A 10,776-nucleotide genomic window follows, 5' to 3' on the forward strand; every position below is an offset into this window, starting at 1 on the left:
TCTTGGATAATTATTTTGCATCTCATGTTTCCTAAAAGTAGTGCTTTTAACTCTTAATTAATCATGCATTAGCCCCTGGTTCCAACATCTGCCCCGTTGAGCAGCTTGGCTGAATGAATACTAAATGGAATGAGTTCAATTACTAATTCACTAAAATAATTGGAAATGAAGAATGATTAAAACAGCATGTTAGTAATGCTTTGAAACCTTATAGAAATGTGCATGATTCTGATTGGTTAATCCTGTTGTACTGTAATAATGGCCAATAAATATATTGATTTAATAAAGTGATGGAAGTGTCCATTTGACATTGAACTTCGAAGAACAAACTGCTGCACAAAATGATGATATTTAATTGTGGTTCCATTAACCAGCCGTGGACAAACGTGCAGGACCGTCCTAAAATATTCCATTCCAGGGTTCAAACTGCTCCACTGGCCCGGATGGTTGGATTATGAACGTGGCTGATGATGATGTGTGATGTGTGCCAGGGCTCTGACCCTCATTATAAAGCATGACTGATATTATTGGGTGCTCTGCAACAAAGAGTCTGTAATTACACCTCAGTGACTAAGCACCGTATTGTTCTGATTCTGATTCGCCGTCACATCCAGGCACAATGCAGGACTTGCTGACAGCCCAGAAAGCTTTTCTACAGCACCTGTATCTCATTCTGGTTAATCCTGCTTTCTTGTGCAATTCTTGCTGATGCCTTAGCTCCAGTTTCTTCACATTGTTCCAAAAAAGCTGTCTCATGGTATTCATATTGATGACTTTTTTTCACTGTTTTTTTTGGTTGCTCGTCCTGTTTAGTGCTCTCAAGGCATTGGGTTTATACAGAGGTTGGACACAATCATGTGAACACTGAAATATGTGATGTATCTTTATTACTAAGGTGTTGGACCACCGTTTGCATTTAATGCAGCGTCCAACCTTCTTGGAATGGGTTCATACATCTTCTGAATGTCTTCTAGTGGAATTTTGTACCATTCATCTAGCAGAATATCTGGCTGCTTCAGAGTGGTTGGAGCAGGGAACCTACTTCTCGTGGTTCTCTCTAAATTTCCCACATTGGTTTGATGATTGCATATTGATCTAACTCATTCTGTCTCTGATACAGGGTTACAGAGTTTATTATACACAATAGCAGTAAATCCAAAATGGTAAACGCAGGCAAAAGTTCAAAAACCGGAAAAGTCAAAAAGTACAAAATACATAAATCCAATTATCGTGAGTCCAGAGAAACGTGGCAAAAGGTCAGCAAACACCATGAACATAAACAATGGCAAACGGATGGCTCGGTACATATGCTAGATTAACAATACTTCGCATGGAGCAGAGAGTGAGCGCTGCTTAAGAAGTCTTGACCTGGAAGTGAATAGACCGGGACCTGTAAGCAAGTCAATAATGGTCAGGAGAGAAGGGGGCACAGGTGACGTAGTGACTGTGATATTCAAGTCAGGTGATTGAGCTGGCCAGGGCAGATGTTGAAGTTCATACTGGTGCTCCTTAAACAAAGACTCAACTCTTTTGGATGTTTTATCATCTTGGAAAAATGGCATCATTGTTTGGACCATAGGATGCAGCTGAACATGGAGGATGATGATGGGGCCAGAGGAATACCAAGATATGACCAGACAGTCCACACTTCCTTGGACCTGCTGTTATGAATAATGTAAATGATTATTTATCAGATGCTTCATTAGGATTTGGACTTGTATGACATGAGCGTGGCAAATCTCTATTTGATTTATTTCTATTTGTGTATTAAAATATTGTTCTTGCCTGGAGGTCATGGATTATTTTTATTTTATTTTTCTTTATCAGTTACATTTTATTTATAGAATGTTAACAAATGTTGTTGTTGTTTATTATTATTATTATTATTATTATTATTATTATTATTGGTATAATGTATTTTAACGAACACGTCAGGATTTATCAAAATAAATATATAAAATGTTTTTAATTCAGTTGCGAATTTTGTCTTTATTTTTAATCTAAAGTTACATACCGCAGCTTTAAAAAAAAAAAAAAAAAAAAAAATGGATAAACCTAATTAGTATGTAACCCAGTTGCTGGTTGTAAATGGCGCTGGTGAAAACATCAGCAGCAGCTTAGCTTTGTGTTCACGTGTCACTTTCCTAAAACTCAGTAGAGAGATCTCCAATGCATGCTGTGGGCAATTCTTGTCCCTTTCCCTCTGCCTAATGACCCTCTTTCTTTTCTTTTTTTTTCCTTTCCTCTTCTCCAGTCATTTCTCACGGTCACACAGCGCCACAATAACACTGCTCTCCAAACGGCCCCCACGCTGTCTGAAAACACACACGCTAGATATTCTTAAATCTTCCCAGTAGCAGACCGAACAGGTGTTGAACAGCTCGGCTGCTCTCCCGGGTCCCTTAAACATTCCTGTTTTCCTCATCCATTTTTAATGTGCTGTGTGTGCATGAGTTGTGGCACAGTTACCCATGTCAGACTGTACAAAGTAATAAACTAAACTAATGAAAATGCCATAACAGTCAGAATTGTAGTGCTGGCTTTTTTCCCGAGGGTGAAAACATTTTGGACATGGAACGCTATCTACCATCTGGATCATTCCATTTTAGTGTTTCACCACAGCACACACCTGTACCTTCTAAAACACAGAAGTAATCAAATGTTATTCTTCAATGATGATGAACAGTAAAAATTGTGGATGGGATTAATTCGTAATCCGGCTAATTCCGGTTATGGTGTGTGTCCAGATGTTCTACAGAAAATGTGTAGTGTGTGTGTATGAGAGAGAGAGAGCATGATTTCTTTTCTTTCTCCTATTCTCTCTCGGTGATTCAGCAGGTTGCATCTCTCCTCGGTTTGATCCTATGCTCGAGTTAGTGTCTATGTGGACTTTTTGAATATTCTCCCCACGTTTGTTATTCACGTCTTTCGTCCCAGTTCTCTGGTTTCCTTGGGTCAGCGATGATTGCTGTCTCTCAGACAGAGAAGATTAAGGGCTTTCCCCAAGGATCCAACAACTTGACAACTAGGCAGTGCTGGGATTTCAACCCACAATGCACTTCAGTAGGTTGGTGTCCAAATGGTGTCCATTCTGTGAAAAAGGATTCCTCAAGAGCTTTTTTTTTTTTTTTAAAGCTTTCTTGAGAGCTTGGAACCCTCTCTGAGGAAAAGCCTCTGTTGTAGAGTTTGGCACTGAACCTATGAGGAACAGAGTAAAGAATCCATAAGGAACTGAACAATCCATAAGGAATTAGAAGTAAAGCAGAGGTTTGGACAGAGGAAGTGTTTCAGTTGATCATTCATACTCCTATAGTCATAATTGTCTAATAAAAAGACACAATGTGGATGATCATTTATTTTTATTTTTATATATATATATATATATATATATATATATATATAAATGATCTTCATGCTGCTGAGTATAGCTTTGAGTAAAGGTGGAGTTAGTTCTTCTTCTCAATATAACCTTTCCTCCTGTTTCTCTAGACTCGTCTTGACAATACAAAAGCTCTCCTTAAAGAAACTTCCACATGCCGATAAGATACTCTGAGTCAAAATGGAGCACATAACCATTATTTTCATTACCACAAGAATGATAGGGCTAACGATTATGATCCTACTAATATAATAATAACAATAATATGGCAATGCTAAATATATTTTCACTGATTAGATCATCATCACGATGTGGTCAGGCTTTTCCACTCCATAATGACTATAAAATTAGGGGTAGGGATGTTTAGAAATGGAAACCTACACACGCGTTTGTATTTATCCGACACCTTGGACCGTGACCTCCCCACAGACTGTCATTTTCCCAGCATGCTCCCACCAAAAGGGAATGAGTGACTCTCCCAAACTGCGCTAGCTGACACGGTAACTAAGCAAAACAGAATTGTTTGGGCTGACCTCATGGCGGTTTGGCCGAGCCTGGCGTCCGAAATGAGGAGGGAGAAATAGCGTGCTTTCAAAACCACCAATGGGTGTTAGCATGTTAGCATTAGCCCTGAGGGTTCACTAGGTCCATTTGGACTGATGGTTATGAGGGAGTATTTAATGGCAGCCGATTTTGGAGGTAACCGTCCCGGTTGTGGACTTCACGCTGGTGCAGTTGAGGTCATTTCGATCAGAAACTTCCGAAAACGGTGCCAGCACTAGCTCTTGGCTTGCTAATAAAGAGCGCGTTAAGCTTGCCCATTAAAAGTTTTATTTGCTGCTTTGTTGCCGTTGGCCAGCTCGTGTTGTTGCAGGACTGAAAATCAGCCCGGTGTTTATAGTGTGCTTGCTGATTGGAGTTTTACAGAATGGCAAAAAGGAAGAATTGCTGGTTAACAACCTTTTCGGAGTGTTAGATAGATATTAACCAGGGATTAGTATGTGTTTGAGGCAAGCTTTAGTGGTTTGCTTTGTAATGTCTGAGGTTTCCGTTAAACGTTTTTTTTTTTTTTTTAATACGACTTTAAATATCGGATAATAATATAGTTGTCATGGTAATAAATCAGCAACCTGTAAGTCTCAGTAAAGCTAAAACCCCCAAGCTAGCAAAGCAGGTTGAACAATTTCTAAAAAAAAAACAGGCATTTCCTTAAAGCCTTCCTTTAAAACTGTACTATACATATAAACAGCTCACTGTTTGTTTATACTTTAAGCTAGCAACACACTAGTAAAGGAAGGCATGCTATCATTTAGCACTGAATATCCCAAATGGCGTTTATGCTAAGCTGACGTTAGCTGTAATTTTCCCATGAGTTTTATGAAGCATAAAAATGTTATTGAAAAGACTATAACGTAAAACATTAGACAGGGTTTGCTGGATATGTTATTAAGCTTTATATAAGCTAGAAGTAACAAAAGCTAGAAGTAACAAAATAGTGTAGAAGGTGCAGTATTGCTAGCTTGGTGCTAACATAACATCGAGAATCAGCAGCGCTGTAACAGTTTTGGTGAACAGTATGGAGAGAGAAAGACGTGTTATTTAAAAATAAATAAATAAATAAAATATGAAGCAATAAGCATTCCCCATTACAAGATCATGCATTTTCTTCAGCCGTAGCCTTTTTCTGTTAAGCGACTCCACTGTCACCCGTGCTAATTGCAATAATTATGGATAATTGTGTAGCAGTGTGGTAGGAATTGTATTTTTTTTTTTTTGCAGTAAATACAGGCAGCCTGCCCACAGTATGTCAGTCAGTGTGAGTGTGTGAGATTTATCCCCGCCCAGCTGAAAAAACCCAAAATGGCTTATAATTACATGGTAATACATTCATACACACATTTCAGCTCTTTTGGCAAATATTAGTGTTTTGGATCCACGCTGTTACTAGTATGTGAAAATTTTCCTGTGCAAGGACACTAAAGGAACAGGATTCTGGGAAAGAGCTTTATGGTATACAGTATGTCTAGGACTAGCAATATAAAGAAGGTATATTGTCTCAGCAGATGTTGTGAAGGAAAGATGAGATGGTCTGGGGAACGGTTTTGTAATTAAACTGTAATGTACACTACCGCTCAAAAGTTTGGGATCACTTGCATATTTCAGCTTGATTTTAGCAATGGAGGAAGACTCCATCAAGTCAATCCATCTTCTGGGAGATGCTCCAGGAAGCATGGGGTGAAATCTCATCAGATTATCTTGAGTAATTGACCGCTAGAATGCCCAGGAATTGCTGTAATTGCTGAAAAAGGTGTTTTTTTTTTGATGAAGGCAAGGTTTGAAGAAAACATTCATTTCCATCAAAATCATTATTTCTGACTCTGACATGTCAGCATGCCCTGTTCTTTTGCTATATGTTCTATTCAGACTAATTTTGTGTGTGTTTCCTTGAAAAAGTTTTTCCAAACTTTTGAGTGGTAGTGTAGTTATTTCAACATTCTTACCCTTCAGCTTAAAAAGCTTTACTTGATTCCCAGTGGAAGTGTGTGCAGTCTTTCTTCAGATACATTACAGAGAGGACATTTCCATGCAGTTTGTTTAAACAGTGATGAAGGCAATGCAGCACTACAGCACGTTAGCAGTTTAACCCAGTTGTAATTGTGATTCCTCGGCATACGATTGCCCTCCATAACGAATTTTTACCTTAAGAATTGAAATTCGCATCGACATGTGAAGCATTTTCGGCATACGAAACTTGTTCGCGTCAATGGAAAGCCAAGCCAACCAAAGTGAGTTTACGAATTTTACAGTTCTTTTCCAGTCAGCGAAAGCTGTTTTGAAAAAGTCAAACCACGATACCAGTGTTGCCTTCGGCATTCGTTCAAAAGGTTAAGTGATTGTTCAGCCGTTTTTTTTGTTGACAGGTTGATGCCGTGGGTGCTCTGTTCTATTTTCAGCCCAACCTTTGTGGCACGACTTCCTGTGAGGAGCCTTGACATGGAATGCTTGGCTTCTTTGTAAGCAGCCATACAGTTTACATACGCTTTGTATTGGTCATATTTTTAGGTGGCTGGAACGGATTATCTGCATTTACATAATTTCTTACGGGAACATTCGTTTCTCAGCACAGATTTTCACCTTAAGAACTCGCCTCCAGAACAAATTAAATTCCTATGCTGAGGTTCCACTGTACGTTCCTCTTATTACACAAATAGGAGTTATTTTGTAATCAGTCAGATTGCTTCCAGCAATTGGGCTCAACATTTACATAGTGATAAGTTTGTAGTCAAGAATTTGAATATGATTTCAGAATTCACATGGGAAACGTTATTCAAGGTATTCAGTTTTAAATGATTTACTGTCTCGACCATACAGATAAAGCAAAATCACCTGCATGTAGTTGACACCTACAATGTGTCTTGTCTTTTCAATGTGTCTTGTCCTGTTTCTGAGTCCTAAAAAATAGGGATAGTAAATGCTGTCCGAAGGTGATCTTAACTGTAAAATGATGCAACAACAACAACGTAGATATACACGGAGATATAAATGAGAAGACTGTTGTGTGTTGTAAATAAATATCTAAGATAGACTGTGGTGCAAATTCGCTGAAAATGTGCTCATTTTCACCTCATAAAATAGCACTTATTATTGTGATTACATTAAATTGTCAGAAAGTGACGCCAGACTTCATACTGCTCCTTACTGCTGATTGTACAAGAAGGCGGCTTTCACATGTGTAGCTCTGAATACAGATGTGTTCAGTTTCGGCATTAAACCCTCACAATGGACTGTACCTCAACCATGAACACAGGCACTGAAGAACAGAAAGGTTGTTTTTTTTTTTTTTGTGGGTAGACCATCAGCATCTGTCCGTAATCCTGCACAGGCTTACAGTTTCATTTATTTATTTATTTATTTTCAATATGGCAGCTGTTTTACGTGTTTCTTAGCATATAATGTGGTTTGTCTTATGACTTTACTCACACGAAACTTGCTGGATTGGAAATGTTGTGGACTGGGTTGTTTTATTCAGTAAAGATCTCTCGAGACTGCATTTTTCATTTGGCATTGCACTGATCATCTGTGGTTACACAAGGCCTGGTTGGGTAAATATAGCTGGTTTAAAAGGCAAAATAAAGGATTACTCACTGGGTCATGAGTTGGATTAACTTTTCAGCCTTCTCCATTCAGCAAAGTTAGTTATTGAGTTATTTTTCTTCAATCTCGAACACCCACAGGCTTTCTGACGGGCTTTTAGAGCGGCATCACGACCTACAGAAATGAATAGCGAGGCCAAATAAACGATTGTGTAAGAGCATTAGCAGCTCCTGCGAGCACAGTGGGGACTGTTGGCCTCCTACTTTGAAAAAGACTCCCACTTTTAAAAAGACTCGTCTTCGTCGACGCTTTTAATACAAGCTTATCATCGTTAGGCGCAGCCTTAATGGCCACTGATGCTGTAATATCGAGCCAGAAAAGATACAAGACATTTTGCATCAGCGCGGCTGCAGTTTATTAGAGAACTCGATATTTGGTAGACGTTTGTACCGTTGAAGGATTCACCTGTTCAGAAAGATGTCTTGCCATAGAAAGTTAAAATCCATTTCACTATATTAGAGGTGTTAAAGTACTTTACCGCTGACTAATGACAGACTGAGAGAGAGAGCGACAGAGAGAGAGGGGTGGGGGGAATAACGCAGAGAAAGAGAGGCACAGAGAGAGAGCAAGAGATTGAGAGAGATACAGGAAGAGAGAGAAAGAGTGAGAGAGAGACAGGCAGTATGACAGAGAGGCTGAGAGACAGGCAGTATGACACAGAGACAGAATGACAGAGAGAAAGAGTAAGAGAGAGAAAGACAGTATGACTGAGAGAGAGAGACAGGCAGAATGGCAGAGAGGCAGATAGAGAAAGAATGAGAGAGAGACAGGCAGCATGACAGAGAGGCTGAGAGAGACAGGCAGTATGACACAGAGACGGAGGCAGAATGACAGAGAGGCAGAGAGAGAAAGACAGCATGACTGAGAGAGAAAGACAGGCAGAATGGCAGAGAGGCAGCTAGAGAAAGAATGAGAGAGAGACAGGCAGCATGACAGAGAGGCAGATAGAGAAAGAATGAGAGAGAGACAGGCAGCATGAAAGAGAGGCTGAGAGAGACAGGCAGTATGACAGAGACGGAGGCAGAATGACAGAGAGGCAGATAGAGAAAGAGTAAGAGAGAGAAAGACAGTATGACAGAGAGAGAGACAGGCAGAATGGCAGAGAGAGAGAAAGAGTGAGACACAGGCAGTATGACGGAGAGAGAGAGAGGCAGAGAGAGAAAGCAAGAGACTGGCAGTTAGAATGAGAGAGAGACAGACAGAGGCAGAATGACAGAGAGAGAGAGGGGAAGAGATTGAGAGAGAGAGTGACGGACAGACAGAGGCAGAATGACACAAAGAGAGTGGGAGAGAGACACAGAGGCAGAATGACAGAGAGTATATGACAGACAGACAGAGGCAGAATGACAGAGAGAGAGAGGGGAAGAAATAGGGGCAAATATGAGACTCCAGACTTTCTGTTCATCCCATTAGGCAACACGAATAACCAAATGGATGAGGTAATGGTTTCAATTACTGCCCTTTGGTGAGAAACGCGACTTCCTGCTGAGAAAAGACAATCTACTCATCAGGGGTCTACACGGCTCTCACTGTCGGGCATAACGACAGTCAATGAAACTCTTTAATAAAACTCGCTTTATGACACCAAACTTCTGTGTTGTAGAGAACAATCATCTGTTAAAGCACGGGTTGTCTATTAAGATCCTGTCATGTGTTGGAGAACTTTTGAGTGTGAATGGAGTCATGATGGCTTGTGTGAATGGAGTGAAACAAACAAATGACGCACTGCCGTTTGATTCATTCTTTAATTCCTAAAATCATGGGTGTCCTTCCATCATGGAGCTTTCACACGCCCTTACCCACTTCACTCGAGATGATGATGATGATGATGGAGTTCCAGCCAGTCATGGGTGGCTAGAGAGACTGAGTCAACATCAGGAGTTACCCAAAATATGACCAACATTCAAATGTTGCAAAAACAATGGATCCTGAGATGATTTCATTTGACCAGCTTCCTCTTGTGGGTCTGAACATTTTCAAGAAGCTCTGAATTCATGAGCTGTAATGCAGTGTTGACGTTTTTCAATATGGCGGAACCCATGCTGGTTCGGTTAGTGGTCAGTGCTAAGTATAATTGCAGTGTAATTCAAGAACTTTATTCTTAGCAAATTTACCAACACATCTGAGGAAAAATGTCAGTGTTCCTGATATTTTTGGCTTGTTCTACTGTGTCTGTGGCTTCACTTTGAAGCGGAAGCTTGTTAGATAAGTGTCAGAGGAAGCACAGATTGAGTCATCGTCAAAAGCAGAAAATATCCCTAAGGTATTTGTAGTCGGATTCATTTTTATGAATGAAGTGATTTATACAGTAAATGTTAACAGAACGATGAGTATCTTATATTGTTTATCTTATAACGTCTGCTTTCTAATTAGTTTTCTACTGTTCCCAAACATACATATGTACAGGACAGCTAACTGGACTCCGTTGCTAGCAAGGTAGCTACTTACCATTCCTGCTAGATAGCAAGCTAGTAGTAATAGCACTGTTACTTATAACTGGTTTAATATTTTGTAAATCAGGCTTCTGTACATTACTTTTTGTCAGGTATAACTCTTATGATAAATTTGTAATTTAAGATGCTCACAGATTCTAGATAGTTCAGTTTTGAGATATCATAAGGGAAAAAAAATTCTATAAGCTCTGTTTCACGCAAGAAGTCGAGCATTAAGATTTTCATTACAGCAAAAGCCGTGACTGTTTAGCTAGCAAGATATGCTAAGTGTAATCATCAGTATGGGGTCTTTTCCTCTGAATTTTTCAACACGTCTGTGGGAAATTTTAGTTTTATTGTTTTATTTGCTGTTTAAAATTCTTTAAAAGGTTAGACGCTAGTTAGCTAAACCTTAAACGTTAATGTACCGCATCTGTATTTTCCAGTTTTCTAGCAAAACCATCGTTCCCACTTGAACATCGGGTTCTTTCTCTCGTGCTACTCGAATGACACAGTTAATGGACGTTTACGAGTTGAGAGGTGTACGTTGACGACGTGTTAAGACGTCGCATGAAATGTTTTTTAAAGGCAGAACATTAAAGGACCACACAGCAAGATAAATGAGATTTGCTGTAGAAAGTGAATTTCTTTCATGCCCTGTAACGAAGCACATTTTGAAGCATATATGAGAGACTCATAATCGTGCTTTCCCACATACGGCACAAGGAACTGTCTTTTCCATTGTATTCCTAACCACTTGGCCCTTGATTAGTTGGCCACAAAGTCTTTTTCGGGTTCCCACCAGTAGAA

This window comes from Hemibagrus wyckioides, linkage group LG29 (assembly GCF_019097595.1).
Source record: "Hemibagrus wyckioides isolate EC202008001 linkage group LG29, SWU_Hwy_1.0, whole genome shotgun sequence".
In the NCBI taxonomy this organism is placed as follows: domain Eukaryota; kingdom Metazoa; phylum Chordata; class Actinopteri; order Siluriformes; family Bagridae; genus Hemibagrus; species Hemibagrus wyckioides.